General features: G+C 47.7%; 1 pseudogene across 1 annotated transcript in view; it reads right to left on the bottom strand.

Moving 5' to 3' along the window:
* The window catches only part of LOC308287932 (ephrin type-B receptor 3-like), a 76,441-nt pseudogene that overhangs the window by 18,432 nt on the left and 43,495 nt on the right, over positions 1-14,514 (bottom strand). Inside the window, exons 2-4 of the transcript in view lie at positions 10,137-10,201; positions 3,619-3,903; positions 2,681-3,068 (exon numbers count right to left, since the gene is read on the bottom strand). The product of the transcript in view is annotated as an ephrin type-B receptor 3-like (transcript). The remainder of the gene's footprint in view (positions 1-2,680; positions 3,069-3,618; positions 3,904-10,136; positions 10,202-14,514) is intronic.

The raw sequence follows: 14,514 nt of genomic DNA, 5'->3' as shown, positions 1-14,514 counted from the left end.
GTAGAGTAGAGAAGATAATAGAAGAGAGGAGAAGTGAGGTAGAGAGGAGAATAGGAGAGAGGAGAGGGAGAAGGAGAGATTTATCCTCTGTGCTTTCCGGTGGTGAGGTGTTGATTAGAGGGTGTTTTATCAAGGCCCAGTCGCCAGGGCTTTAACCTTGAGCTGCCGTCCAACAAACAAATGAGTTTTTAACCTCAACACATACACTACACTGCTCTGGATTTACTGTGCTCTCGCTCTCTCTCTCTCCTCCTTCTAAAGGTAGGCACACACACATTCAATATCCGGGGGGGGGGGGGCTTGCAAAGGCAAATGATCCCCCTGCTTGGCCGTGTGTGTGTGTGTGTGTGTGTGTGTGTGTGTGTGTGTGTGTGTGTGTGTGTGTGTGTGTGTGTGTGTGTGTGTGTGTGGTGTGTGTGTGTGTGTGTGTGTGTGTGTGTGTGTGGTTGGTTCACACAGGAATAGATAGTGTCCACACACACAGACCGCTGGCTGCCTCCTCATCACTCCTCTCTAATGGACACATCCAGTGAACTCAGTGGCAGTGGGTTTACAGTGGAATGGACTGTTTGTCTGCCTCTGCACACACGCACACGCGCGCACGCACACACACACACACACACACACACACACACACACACACACACACACACACACACACACACACTGCACTCACACAACGTTGCTTGTCAAGAAGAAAACTCTTAACTCTGTATTTTAACTTTTGACTGTGTTCTTCCGTAAATTATCGCCCCCCTTGATCACACTACAGCGTCCCGCAAAAGCATCAAAAGTAGCAGATCCACAAGCTCCATCGTGTCGATCTGCTATTTTTTTGCTGATTTTGAATTTGAATCCTGAAAAGGTTTGGACAAGAGGTTTCCACCCGACAGAGACGACATACGGTGCATTGAGGTGCATGCGGACGCCGCGGACGAATCACAATCATCCCCCGCCAATCGATGGCCCTGACAGAACCCGTCTCTCATCTCCCCATCTCCCCCGTTTGACCTCCGCCCCTTCGGGCCTGTACCCCCCCCCCACCTACCCCAGTAATCCCCCACCCCCCCTCCCCCTCCGCTGTCACCCACGCTCGATTTCAGCTGAGCTCCCTGATGCTGCTTTAATTCACCTTGGTCTCAACCTCTGTGAACCCGTCATGTCCTCCATCAGGCGACCCCCGAAGAAACGGGCGAACGCTCATCATAAACTGACAGAAGCCCCCCTCCCCCCTCCCCCCGCCTACATTTCCATTTATTTATCAACCCCGACTGGCGAGGAGGGGGGGGGGGGGGTCACGCCGAGGTCAGGTGAATGAACAACAGCCACAGCTGACGGAGTGACTGAGTGACCACCGAGTTGTATTTTCGGTGCCGGGTGCTGCTTTGGTTTAATAATTCCGTCTGGGGTGAAAGAAGAAAAAAAGGTAATAAAATTGTTGCCGGCGATAATGAAAAATACAGCGGTGTCGCGCCGGCTAGACAGACGGCGGGCTCTATAAAAAAAAGGTCACAGGTTTGATGCCTGCAGCGGCTAATGCACGTGCGCCCACCTACGCAGGCCTGAAAAGAGTCCTTGTGGGACGCTGGACTAACGTTACCACTCATTACTCATTCTGAAGGACTTGAGATTAATCACTGTAAAATGCAAGTCTAATCCTTACTAAGTACTGTATAAGTAAATAAGGAACCGGACTGCAACTAAAGATAGCTCTTTAGGAAGTGTTGGAAAGCGTCTGTTGCCAACAATCACAAGTTGTAGGGAAGCGTCAGATAGCAGCGGGCTTGTTGTTGAAAAACGTATCAAGCCATAAGCTATTTTTAGCACCATAGTAGCCGTCTGTGTCGGCTCGCAGGTGCATTCAGCAAAAAAAAAATTCACACCTTCCAACCAACTGATCTCGCAACTTCATTCGACTGCTCTGTAGTAGTCTGTTTGTTGGAGAGATACCTTAAGGCAGTGGTTCACCTGGTACCTTCCAGAGACTCTGTGGGTTCCTTTATGGGGGTCTAAATTGACCAATACAAGTCTGTAACTCTGACAGTGACGGGTCCATTTGGTTCCATTTGTACACTGTCAGGGTTAAGGGGAGACCTTGAAATGTAAAATTTGGACAAACTAGCCCTTACCCGTTCAAAGATATGAGCTCCAAAATGATGTGCAGTGTGTGGGTTATGGGATGTGCACTATGCATACAGTATATGAGGGATGGAAAGTAACTTTAACTGGTGCTTGCATGATGTAGGAGCATCAATGTAAGAAACCCGTTTCGTTTAATGGCTACAGAGATACTGTCCCCCCCCCCCCCCCCCCCCCCCCTGTGTGTGTGTGTGTGTGTGTGTGTGTGTGTGTGTGTGTGGGTTTGTGTGTGATTGTGCATGGCCTGAACAGCGCCCCTCCCTTAACATGTGTGGTCACAAAAGGTACTGTAGGCTAAATAGATATAGATACACCATAAAAATGCTATTATACAGCATACGATTTGTGAAAGTGACAAACGGGCTTCACAGTTATGTCAGGTGTGTTGATATGCTGATGGTGATGCGATTTCAGATCAATTGCTCCAGCCACTGAGGAGAAACGCTGTTACAACAGACAGACAGACACTCACTCAGACAGACAGACAGACACTCACTCAGACATTCGCAAAATTATAGTATAGATGAAACCAGCGGCTCACCTTGACACTGCGTCTCCTTCATGGCGGGCTCGAACCCGGCCTGGCAGGTGCAGGAGCCCACGGGCACCATCCACTCGCCGTCGCCGTTGCAGTAGAGCTTGAGCGGCACCGACACCTCCAGGGCGTTGGGCACGCAGGTGCCCGGCGCGATCACCAGCGACGTGGCCTCGGCGCCCGTCGCCGTCTCGGGGAAGACGGCAAAGTTGGCGATGCTGGTGGAGCACTTCTTGTAGAAGACGCGCACGGAGATGAGCGACATGCAGGCGCCCAGGTCCTGGAAGGCCAGGTAGAAGCCGGCCTTGGAGAGCGGCCCGAAGCTGCGCACCTTGGTGTTGACCCGGCCCGACTCCAGCATGGAGAAGCTCTCGTCCGGCGCGATCGTGTCCACCTTCAGCGCAGCGGGGGAGGAGGTGACGATTATGAAATTAAAATTGTCGCTCAAATAATTGCGATTATGACTATTGGACATTATTGGAGCATTGTGAATACAAAAAAATCATTTCTGTTTAGGCTTAGAAAAAATTAAGGTGCACAGGGCAGGTATGACACATTAACACATATTTAATGACTGTATGCTTACTGTCATTACTAAATAAACATTGATAGTAGAATTAGACGATCTACAAGCTTGTAGATCTGCTATTTCCACTATTTTTGAATCTTTTTGAAAATCTATGAACATTTTAACATGGAAATTATCATGGGAATTATGACGATCATGCAAAAAAGGAAAAATGCAATCACTCGCGATCAGGCGATCGCATAGTACAGTGGTTCTCAAAGGGACTATGTGGGTTCCTTTAGGGGGGTCTAAATTGACCCGTACAGGTCTGTATCTCTGACAGTGTACAAACGTACACTTTCCGAGCTAAGGGGAGACGTTGACATTTGAAAGTTTGAGAAACACTATGGCGCAGCAAACTATGCCAGGGCCTTACCTTCACGTAGGGGTTCTCCATCCAGAAGGGACTGGTGGCCGTGGCCGAGTCCGAGTCGGACTCGTAGTAGAAGAGGTTGAAGGTCTCCTTGCAGGAGCCGGGGATGTTGGGGATGCTGTTGCAGTCGCGCACCGTGAACTTCATCTCCACGTAGACGCGCAGCACGTCCTTGCGCGGGATGAAGTCGCTCCGCAGCCAGTTGTTCTGGTTGAGCTCGCGCACGTTGCACACCTGGTACGTCCGGATGGGGTTCATGGCGTCATCGTAGCCGCTCACCTCCTCCCACTAGTGGGCACAGGAAGAGCACAGAGGGGGTTAGAGCGCTGCTTCCCAAGCACTGGGTGTGGGCCACGGACACATTTTTGGTTTCTTACATTTTCATTTTATTTTATTTTTTCAAAACATTTTCAGTGATGTCAGTTCATGAGTAAATAAAAGAAAAATCTAAGAAATTCCATTAAACAAATGTTTAAGAAGTAGTGAAAATAGCTGCTTTGGGATTTGAATCCTGAAAGGTAACATAAAATGTTCTTTCCATCATAAAGTGGAATGGATTGTTTGTCTGTCTGCACACACACATTTACACAAGCACTCACACAACATTAGCTGCCAGGAAGAAAACTCTAAATGTTTGTGGGATTTTTTTCCTAAATGTACGCCTCGAGCTTGTAGATCTGCTACTTTTGGTCTTTTTGGAATTTGAATGCTGAAAAGTAACAGAAAAGGTTCTTTCCATCACAGATCCATTCATGCCCTTGGGAGCTGCAATCAAACACAGTGAGCGAGAACGATCGAGACTCAACGGGGTGGGTTTTAGCACCCTTTTAGTGGCTCGATGCAAGGAGGAAATCAAATGTTGTGCTATTTGAGTTTCGGGGGGGCCTTTTCAATTACGTCCTGGCTTGGCGTCGTTAAGTCGCCGAACACCCTCCCCCCCCCCCCCCCCCCCGCCCCCCATACTGTAGTTGCCCGCTCCGCCTTCTCCATCTCCAGTTACCGTGGCAATGAGCCAAGGACAAGAACGGCGGCGAATTCATCACAATTACACCAGTGTCAGCCTCCAACGCACCCACCCACCACACACACACACACACACACACACACACACACACACACACACACACACACACACACACACACACACACACACACACACACACACACACACACACACACACACACACACACACACACACACACACACACACACCGCCGTTACGCTAAACAGCCATCGCGCGGCATGTTTACCTCATCTCCGTCTGCGAGTAGAGGCTGGTCGGTGCATCGCTTCACAGCCAATTATACTTCAATTACGGGGCAATGATGCTATCGTCCTCCGATGCAAGTTGTAGAGGAGGATGGGCAAAAGAAAAATAGGCCAGTTAACCTTTTTTTCTCTTTTCTTTTTTTCCTGGGCATTTCTTGCATCGTTTGATTCCATGGCAGTGCCCAGGGACTGAATTACCAGGGATAAAAATGGGATTTCATTTTCTAACTTTGATTACTGGCTTCATTAAATGAGCGAAAGCAAACTAGACACTGAGCGCTCAGTGACTCAGCCGCTAATCTAATGTGTGCTGGTGCTTTTTTTTTTGCTTTCAATTTTTTACAGGGAAGTTATGATTTAATCAACTTGACTGCGAATTGGGACTCCTCTGAGTGCATGTCTGGGTGCGTGCATGTGAGTCTGTCTGTCTTATGCTGTCAAAATGGCTTCAACGGTTTCCTCCATGCAAATACACTAAAAGACAAACTGCAACTAAAACAAAAACCACCACACAGCAGCCAATTTCTGCACCGCCATCACAAGCTTTGTCTCTCTCTCTGCAAACAGGTCTGCCTCCAGCCCTTCGAGAGTGCATGCACAACTCTCAAAACAACAGCAATTTATTTCCTAGAGTGCTTAGTTTCTTTTTTTCTCCCCCGTCCTTGGTCTTGAGCGTCTTAATTAAGTCTGTGATATGGACGTGTAGGAGACAAGGCCATTCATCCCCATGCCCCCAAAGGCTTTAGGGGGGAGAGGGGGAGAAGAAGGGGGCTTAGCCCGGCCTCAACATCAGAGCGATGGGCCCATGAGAGAGAGAGAGAGAGAGAGAGAGAGAGAGAGTGAGTAAGGGACAGGGGGGAATCGATAATCACCAGCCAGGTCAATGGGACGAGTTAAAGCATGAAGTGTCAATGGGTATTTAGCTGCAGCGTCATAAATCACAAGCTGCTACTGAGCGTTAGAGCAAAAGTTTATGTGTGTGTGCCTCCGTGTGTGCGCGAGCGTGTGTGTGTACAGTGCCTGTTTAACAACTTAAAGGCCTAAAGTATAAACTCAAGAGCCGATATACAATCTCACAAAGTGTTGCGCTGTGCTTTATTGTTTGAAATAAACTGAAAATACAGGGGAATAATCTGAAGCATTTGCCACAGAATAGGGATGACACCAGGGTTCAGGAGAGTGCTGGTGTCCATGTTGACTACAACACAACACAGCAACAGCAGCAGGACACTCGGGGGCGAGGAGGAGGAGCGGAGCCTGCTTACCAAACCTGAATGAATTAAGGGAGGATGAAAGAGGGTCAAGTTCCTCGGCATCGATTACCAACCAGATGCATAGTGATGCGAGTCCTCGCCGACCACTCCATTTTCCTTTTGTCCTTTCCAATCAATGCCTCTGATTTTACTTTCACACGTGTGTCTGGCCTCCCGAAGCGGAGAGAGAGACAAGGGCGGTGGTGAGAAAGACACAAGACGTCACCTCACCTTCCCTGCTTGACCTACAACTCCGTCCCAGACAGAGAGACAGATAGCGTCTGCTAGGATTAACTTTAAATGCCAAGCCAGCTCAAAACACATCTCCAAAAAGTCTAAGTGCAAGCATTTAGCGAGCGTATTTTAAGCAGCGCAATATCTTTTTTCAGAAATAACTCAGAGGAAACCTTTTTTTAGATTCTTCTCAGACGTGTTTTAGCGTGTTAGGAGCACATACATGCCTTTGAGGCGGATGGCAATATGCGTTAACACCATGTTATTATCTTCTTGTTTGGGCACCTGCCTGTTGCGGGCTAACTAGTTAGCTATCTGGTTATCTGCGTGTTGGACATGGCAGGCAGACCCTGGGGGCTTCATTCCATCAACCCCAGCTAGAGAGAGCACGGAATTCCCCCTTCCTCGCCCCCCCAGTGCGCTCACGGAGATACATAACATGGCATGTGAAACGCACGCATGCACGCACGGTCAGTCACCCACATGCATGCAGATAGTCACACAGATAGTGAAAATGAAAAATCCAGACACTGAAATGCAGAGGCAAGTGTGAAAACAGAAGAGGACATGTACACAGCGCACGCACACACACAGACACCCAAACCTAAAGTAAATTGGATATGCGGAGACACTGTCCCACAGATGCGAAGACTCTGAGATTTAGACACACACACACACACACACACACACACACACACACACACACACACACACACACACACACACACACACACACACACACACACACACACACACACACACACACACACACACACACACACACACACACACACACACACACACACTAATGACTGTGGCATCTGGCCGTTGCACTGAGCACAGCAGGGCTAATGAAGGGAGTACATGATCAGGGTCTGAATTGGACACAGTCTCCCCCTGCAGGGTGTTGCTGTACTGCAGTGGTTCTCAACCTTTTCAGGCTGTGACCCCCAAAATAATCATATTTTAACTGGGGACCCCTCCCCCCCACCCTGAGGAGCACTAAGAGTTGAGGCATTGCATTTTGTATAACATGGTTCTATTGTGAAAATAGCAGATCTACATGCGCAGCATGTAAATCGTCTATTTTCACAATTTCTGCCTCTAATATTTGACAATCTGGCCAATCTTTAATTTGTCATTTTAGAGGTATTAAAAAGTCCTTAAATTGTCACTTTAGAAATGTGCATAAACCCTCTATACACTTAAACTTGATGTTGGTTTGTCAACTGTTGAGTGAGAAAACAATGTTGCACATTAAGTTAATCATCTGGGGACCCACCAAAATAATTTGGGGACCGTTTGGGTCCCGACCCACAGGTTGAGAACCATTGCTGTACAGAGGCTCTAGCCAATCATGCCAACATGAGTCTGCGTGTGTGTGTGTGTGTGTGTGTTTGTAGTCTCTGTATGTGTATAGTTCTCTCTTTAAGTGTCTTTGTGTCTGTCTCTCTTGTGTGACTTTGCCTCCTCCTCCACTTCAACACTCATCAACTCCCTGAGAATACCCCCCCCCCCCCATAAAAAACAAAAACAAAAACAAACGTGCAGCACAACAATCTGCCATGTTGCCGTCTGAAACGGGCGCACGATGAATAAATAAAACGGAAAACACAAACCGAACGAAAAGAGTCCCAACAACAAACAAGAACGCACCGACGGGACGGGTTTCATTTTTCCATTCCTCGGCAGAAGCGGGGAAGATGAAAGCGGCCGGGAAAATAAAGAGAGTGTGAGAAGAAAGAAAACAGTCCTCCGAGGGCCGCGGTGGCGGAGCGGCTGCTGATTGCATTCCTACAGCCGAGAAACAAAACAACCCGGGGAGGCCAGAGATTCATCTTTGCGGCGCAACAACGGAACTGACCCACCCCAGTGTGCATGGTGTCACACACTGTATCTATCTGATGAAAAGAAGCATCTGCTAGGAGGTCTGACTGGGAAACAATAGGGCTGTGTGTGTGTGTGTGTGTGTGTGTGTGTGTGTGTGTGTGTGTGTGTGTGTGTGTGTGTGTGTGTGTGTGTGTGTGTGTGTGTGTGGCTGCAAGCATCGATCATTTTCTAGTCGATTACTTTTTTTGATGAAATATAATAATCGATAAGGAAGTGCTTTTCAGCGCTGCCTTATTTTCTCATCCATGGCCTCTGCATGAGTGAAGCCCGCCATTGGTGCCCTATACCAGCCAATAGCATTTGTTTCAAGTTGCTTTTCGGGACCTGAAGTTCCAAGATGGTGGATTTGAAATCACAGAAAAAGTGTGTTTGGTTTGTTGTGAGAAGAAGAAGTTAAGAACGGAATCAGGGGGTGCAAACCTGCAGATGGTTGTGGCTGAGAGAGCTAGAGTGTAAACGTCCACATTAGTGCTTAGTTACTCGTGAGTAAAGAATGGGGAGTGGGATGTGGGGTGGGGGGAGTGGGGTAGTGGGTCGGGCGTCGACTATTAACAGCTGGGGTGGCATCGCAGCGAGCTGGGTGGGGATCCGACGAAACAAAAACAAGAAAAACAAGATAAACGGCGGTCTTGCCTCCTCAAAAGACGAGGGGGCCTCCGCCGAGTCAGAGAGGGGGCCACACAAAGGCAAAGGGGTCTTTTGAAGTACGGCAGAGGAGGGGTCAAGATGTCCCTTTTGGCCTGGCCCTTTAAAGGCCCATTGACGGGGACCACATGGGAACGCGAGAGGAGGCTGTCACTGGCACTTTTGTTGCGTGGGAGATTTGGATGCCCGGATGAGCAACAGGTCACCACCAGGACGTATTTCACATGTCTTTTTAGAGAGGGGGTTTTACCTCGTGAAGGGGGAAAGCTAATTTTTCAACATTACGGTTTTGTTTTGTTTTGTTTTCAAAGGGGAGATTAACGGGCCGGAGGGGAAGGGGAACATCTGTGCCGTGGGCGGTGCCACGGAAATCGGATCGTCGTGTATCTTTTCCTGCGCGTTAAAAAGCGCATCCTGTCGGACAGACTCATGCATATCCTGCCGTTAAGAGGCCGTACAGCAGGGGTCTTCAACGGTTTCAGGCCAGGGACCCCTTAGCTCTGAGAGAGATGAAGCAGGGACCCCCACTACATATCGTATAGTTGCAGATTAAAAATATACATGGATTATTTCTTATACGATTTATACTTGACAGCACTATCTTCTGTGTAGGTTGATTTAATGTGTATTTTCATATATTTAACCACTTGAACTGTCAATACCTACTAGTCTGCTCTTCTTTTCCCTCTACACCAAACCTCTGTTCCAAAGAATAGCTGATCTACAAGCTACGCATCGCAGTGCGAGGCGTAGCTTGTAGCAACTTAGATCTGCTATTTTTTGGCTAATGTTCCACTATCTTTGTGTGATTTTCCTAACATGATCACACAAAGATTTGGCGGACCCCCTGTAGTAACTCTGAGGACCCCTGTTGAAGACCTCTGCTGTACAGGAATTCTGTGACTTGAGTGTACGTATGCAAAAAGCCGTTTGCACGCATGCGCGGGTGCACACACGCATGTGCACTACACTCCCACGCACAGATAGGCAAAGCTTTACTATCTAATGCACACATACAGGGTCGTTCAGTGCATTCACACAAGTGGGGATTTGAAACTATCGACACGCAAAGCCAAATGATTTTCTTCACGCAAATGGCGGGGGGTACATTTGCTTACATACATACATTATTTAAACGCACCCTCTTCACACAGATATGATAATATGGCATGTATTTGCTTAGGTTCTTATACACACACACGTACACACACACTGTACAGTGAACTCACCCCTGTCTCCGGGTGTGCTGTCCATGCTAATTCCGTGGTGGCCCACTTCGTGTCCATCAGCGTCTCTGTCAAACAGAAGCACAAACACAGATTAAAGCAAACGGCTCTGACAACAACCTGCAACCAAAACAGAGACAGGCGGTGATACGGAAATCAATATGGACTCTCTTACAGGTTTACAACACAACCATAAAATGCTGTCAGATAAGTCTTCTGTGGTAATAGAGACAGCACAAAGAATGGGTTGTACAACCGAGACAGCTGAGTTGGCGCTCACTCACGCAGATATAAATCTTTAACCGTAAAGACATGTTGAGAGAGGCACAAGCGGAATTAGGTAATTAGGCAAATTAATTTCAACAAGCACCAGAGTTTGTGTGTCAGTGTATGCATGGATTCCAGGGACTCTGTGGGTTCCTTTAGGGGGGTCTAAATTGACCCATACAAGTCTGTAACTCTGACAGTGTACAAATGGAACCAAATGAACCCTGGCGGGTTCATTTGGTTCCATTTGTACACTGTCAGAGTTAAGGGGAAACCTTGAAATATGAAAGGTTGAGAAACACTTAGTCGAGATATCGTCTCTGTTGGGTGGAAATCTCATGTGTCCAAAACTGTTACTTTTCTTGATTCAAATTCGAAAACATGAAAAGTAGCAGATCTACAAACTCAAGCGTGCAGATCCGCTACTTTTGATGCTTTTGTGTGGCGCTGTAGTATGATCAAGTAGGGCGTTAATTTACCTAAAAAAAACACACAAAAAGTTAAAATATGGAGATACAACGTTTCTGCCCCACAGCAACGTTATGTGTATGTGGTAAAGATAGGTAGAGTAGACAGGTAGATGCATAAGATAGGAGAGAGAGAGAAAGAGAAAGAGAGAGAGGTGAGAAAGACTCAGATCGCAGTGGGCGACAATCTGACATTTTCCAGAGGCTCCTTGTCGGCCTAATTAGTGTTAATTAGACACTTGCTTTTTATGTGGGGAGGAAACAACGACAGGTCTCACAGAGAGCGCTGTTCCGCTTCCCACAGGGTGAGTGCACACACACACACACACACACACACACACACACACACTCCGTCAAAGACACACAGTGCGCGCGGCAGGTTATAAAACTTCATAAGATATATAACCCAGCAGAAGGCTTGGATAAGGAAGAATGGCTGGCAGCAATAAACTTTGGGCAGCACAAAAGCAGAGGCTCTTGACCGGAACAAAGGTCAATACACTTCAATTTCCCTCGCTTTTCGCTCCTATTTCTCACCCCTCTCTATACAGTGTTTCTCTCCCTCTCCGCCGTAGTCTGTCTTTCCGTCTTTCCACTGGCAATGGCGCCCGTTTTATTTTCCTTCTTTCTTTTCTGTCTTTTTTGTGTGCGCGAGGGGGAGAGAATGTTCGTAAACGTTGGCTGTTTTACTACCTGGCGCTCAGGGCGCAGTAGTTAGCAACGGCTATTATCCCAACCACTGTGCTGTTCTACAAGGCGATAAAAGATGATGAAACGGCAAAAAGAAACAAAGTGAGACACTTTATCAGGTCCGGGAGGTCTGCTCTGTCTCTCTGACTCACTGGGGGAAAGAGACAGCGGTCTCAGGCTCTGCTGCGTCTCTCTCTACAATACCTTGTACAGTCTTATAGTCTAGATCTGGACAGATGAGTTGAGACGAAACAGGATGCAGACAAAGCCGCGTAGCTGCAGAGGAAATGTCCATTTCTACTGTGCGCGCGCCGCGCACGCACACATACACACACGTGCCGGAGCAATGGACCCTCACCCTGACACGACGACTGAAACGTTTCCTCAAATCTAGGCCCGCTCATCATGACTCAGTGTTGAACATCTTATACTGTATATGTGCACATAAAGCTGTGTGTGTGTGTGTGTGTGTGTGTGTGTGTGTGTGTGTGTGTGTGTGTGTGTGTGTGTGTGTGTGTGTGTGTGTGTGTGTGTGTGTGTGCGATGACAGTGAAAGTTTTGATTTCAATGAAGTCTAGCCAGAGAGAGATGTGGAGCTACACTGTAGGCCTATGTGTGGTGTATTTAACACTTATCCTGTATACCTGTATATAATATACTGTACTTTGCCGTAAATAGCCGGTCTACAGGCTCACAAGAGCTTATATAGATCTTGTGATATCTACAAACTATACATAGATCTGCTATCTTCACTGTAACAAAAAGCAAAAAGCTTCACGACATCCTCAAAAACAGTCTTCTGCATCTCTGTGCTCCAGATTGTTCTTGAAAGATTTGTTCTTTCAGCACTGTAAAGCAGTGTTATGCGTTACACCTGTGTGTGCGTGTGTGTTTGCGCGTGCATGTGTGCGTGTGCGTGTGCATGTGTGTGTGTGTGTGTGTGTGTGTGTGTGTGTGTGTGTGTGTGTGTGTGTGTGTGTGTGTGTGTGTGTGTGTGTGTGTGTGTGTGTGCGTGTGTGTGCGTGCGAGCGAGCAAGCTAGGGAAAGTGTGTCAGCAGCAGTGTCTATGAGCTAGCCTGGGGACTTCCCCCGGCCTCTCTCTCCAACATGACAGCCTATGATTTGAGAGCCGTTGGAACCAGACACACAGGTACCTACTGGAGTACTGGGAAATGATACACCTTCACGGTGAGGTATACGCGTGTGCGTGCTTGTGTGTGTGTGTGTGTGTGTGTGTGTGTGTGTGTGTGTGTGTGTGTGTGTGTGTGTGTGTGTGTGTGTGTGTGTGTGTGTGTGTGTGTGTGTGTGTGTGTGTGTGTGTGTGTGTGTGTGTGTGTGTGTGTGTGTGTGTGTGTGTAATGTGTTTATTATGATGACTGTGTAGGTAGGCCATGCGTGCGTCCATCGGTCAGGTGTAGTCATTATAGGGCTGTGACCTCACTGAGAATGACAACACAGCAAAATGACAGAGAGAGAGAGAGAGGACAATAGATGGGTTGGCTATATGGATAAAGCAACAAAATGAGACATGCAAAACGTACATTCGCCCTGCGCACACACACACACACACACACACACACACACACACACACACACACACACACACACACACACACACACACACACACACACACACACACACACACACACACACACACACACACACACACACACACACACACACACACACACACACACAGTACTGCCTGACTGGATGATTTGTCGGTGGAACATTCAGGTGTGTCTGTATCAGTGACCTCTCCTGTCCCTTCCACACGCTTCTGTTTTATTTGCCTACGCGGTGCCCTGTGTGTGTACAGGGGTGTGTGTGTGTGTGTGTGTGTGTGTGTGTGTGTGTGTGTGTGTGTGTGTGTGTGTGTGTGTGTGTACTCGGGGCAAAGCCCGGTATTATGTTCTCAATGGAGCTCAATCCAGAGTCAATGGGCCAGCGCTAAAGGACTGGGTGACCCCTCCCCGACCTGTGTGTGTGTGTGTGTGTGTGTGTGTGTGTGTGTGTGTGAGTGTGAGTGTGCGTGCGTGCGTGTGTGTATGTGAGAGTGCGCGTGCGTGTTATGGTTCTAACCAGACAGCAACAATGACACCATACAGATCAGTTCCACACACAGTAACAAGCACGCAAACAACAACAAAAAACTGCCCTTTGTGAAGCTGTGTTCTAAACAACAGCTAAACATGCTAGAATGACAGAGAGACACAGAGCTGTCTATGGATAAAGACACAGAGACATTGAGACAGGGAGAGAGAGAGAGAGAGAGAGAGAGAGAGAGAGAGAGAGAGAGAGAGAGAGAGAGAGAGAGAGAGAGAGAGACACCTTGAGACAGATAGAGACACATTGATATAGGTCAAGAGAGTGACAGGGAGAGAGAGTGAAAGAAAAAGAGAAACCTTGAGACAGGCAGAGAGAGACAGCGTGAGAGAGAGCGAGAGACCTTGAGACAGATAGGGAGAGAGAGAGAGAGAGAGAGAGAGAGAGAGAGAGAGAGAGAGAGAGAGAGAGAGAGAGAGGCGTTTTCAATGTAAATAACCCCCAAAAGCTTGTGCTGGCAGCTTGCCCAATGGGCCACATTCACCTCACACACCGAAACCAGACGGACGGGTTGAGAGAGAACTGATCCCTACACAATGCAGACCTCTCCCCTATATGCTGCTGCTGCTATGTAGACTTCTCCTCTCTCTCTCTCTCTGTGGCCTCACTCAAAACAATGCATATAAAATAATAAAAGTAATAAGAAATCATGAACAGGGAACACGATTGTCCATTTGTTGTACACTTGAAGCTGCAATCTGGATCCCATCTTAATGAAATAAACTAGTGTTTCTCAAAGTGGATTCCAGGGACTCTGTGGGTTCCTTTAGAGGGGTCTAAATTGACCCTTACAAGTCTGTAACTCTGACAGTGTACACATGGAATTGAATCCTGAAAAGTGACAGTTTCT

Source organism: Nannobrachium achirus, assembly GCF_963921795.1.
Source record: "Nannobrachium achirus genome assembly, chromosome: 1".
Classification (NCBI taxonomy): domain Eukaryota; kingdom Metazoa; phylum Chordata; class Actinopteri; order Myctophiformes; family Myctophidae; genus Nannobrachium; species Nannobrachium achirus.
This window is presented reverse-complemented; position numbering and strand designations above follow the sequence as displayed.